We start from the raw sequence: 1,563 nt of genomic DNA, 5'->3' as shown, positions 1-1,563 counted from the left end.
ATCGAACCAGGGTTTTTTCTATAGCTAATCTAAAATTTAGCAATCGCGTTTCTTCCGCGCCTAAGTTTTAAAATGTTTTGCTTTATCAGCTCTCAAATTAAAATAATTATCCTCCCTTACGCACTATCTTACATCTAGAGTTACTTGTTCGATCCAATAAATTGGCAGCGCAGCTTTAGCAGCAATCCGATCGGCATTCGATGCCTCCAGCAATCAATAACTTCCACTGTAGATTATGCGACTTGATTTGTTTTGTAGCGATCTGTGAAAAATATGTTATCCAAGCGTCATAAAACTGCAAATATTAAACCTAAACAATCCTACATACCGCTTATTGTAGGAAACATCAGTCCCATTTGGATAAACTGGCTGGAGGCTGCATCCTGTTGATTTTTGTTGCTGATTACGCTTGCGGTCACATAGCAGACACGTTAGCAAAATTGACGATCTTGTTTGATTATGGATTGTCCGTAGCTTTCCTCCATTTCATTATTTTCTAACAGATTTGATGTGAATAATCAATAATGAAGCGAATGTTCCACGCCAATTTTAACTAGACAGCATTTTTATAATGCCGTGAAACACTCCCGTAAGGCCGCGTTTTTGGTTATGTTTCCAATCGATTTTCATCTGCTTGGTCTTATTCCGATTGGCTTCGTTTATAACTAGCACTCACACAGTGCCAAACCTTTTTTGCCTCATCCTTCATCGCAGTTTGATGAAGATTCTGCATAACCTGCAAAATGGCGTTTGGTAACTTTCAGTACAATTCATTTTTCACTAGACTTTTTGGATTTTTAAGCATTCAACCAATCAATTCAAAACTTTGTCTAGTCAAAATCACTCCAGTAAAATAATTTTTTACCTATTTTTACTAAAAACGCGAATAAATACTGGTAAAGAAATTTTTTCTTTCACCAAAAAATGTCATTGAAAACGAAACTCTCACAAGCCAAAACCAGAAAATGTTTTTCACAAAAAATTCAACTTTCATTTTTTTAAATTTTTGGCTGGTTTGTTGGAATACAAAATAGCCTCCTCGCTTATTGCTTTCTAAATGAAACAATTACGAAACATACCTATCCCGTTAATCAGCAGCTGCAGCAGCTATGGTAGCCATTTTTTTCCTCACATTTGAAGAAGGTTCTTCGTCGTACTTTTTCCGTCCGCAGTATGTATCTCAAAGATTACACATTTATTCAAATAGACAACACAATCTTGCACTAAACCAGCAACTTCCGTGACACAGCATTTTACAAAATGACTATTTGCAGTCAAAAATTTCTAGTTTTTCACTCCAACTCTGCTGTACCACATGGGCCGACACGAATCGATCGACCATTTTGCTCCGTGGTTGCGATTGAAATGAACCTAACCTACCGGCTTGCTTTCTACGCTAATCGAACGTTCCTCCTATGTCATACATGTGTTGATGTGTTCAGGCCGTTCACGCATATAGGTAGCTGAATTCGCGTTGACGAACGTAAGCTGCTGCCACCTCCAAAAGTTTATTATAGGGGTGAAGCGGAATAGGAATCTCTTAAAGAGCGCAAGAGATCAAAA

At 37.7% G+C, this 1,563-nt stretch overlaps 1 long non-coding RNA gene across 1 annotated transcript; it reads right to left on the bottom strand.

Annotated features, from left to right (window-relative positions):
- Positions 1-222: 222 nt before the first annotated feature.
- On the bottom strand, positions 223-1,278 carry LOC128743974 (uncharacterized). Its single transcript, XR_008412345.1, has 3 exons — positions 1,080-1,278; positions 329-736; positions 223-262 (listed from the first exon to the last, which is right to left on the bottom strand). It is a non-coding gene; the product is annotated as an uncharacterized LOC128743974 (long non-coding RNA).
- Positions 1,279-1,563: the final 285 nt, after the last annotated feature.

Source organism: Sabethes cyaneus, chromosome 3 (genome assembly GCF_943734655.1).
Source record: "Sabethes cyaneus chromosome 3, idSabCyanKW18_F2, whole genome shotgun sequence".
Classification (NCBI taxonomy): domain Eukaryota; kingdom Metazoa; phylum Arthropoda; class Insecta; order Diptera; family Culicidae; genus Sabethes; species Sabethes cyaneus.
This window is presented reverse-complemented; position numbering and strand designations above follow the sequence as displayed.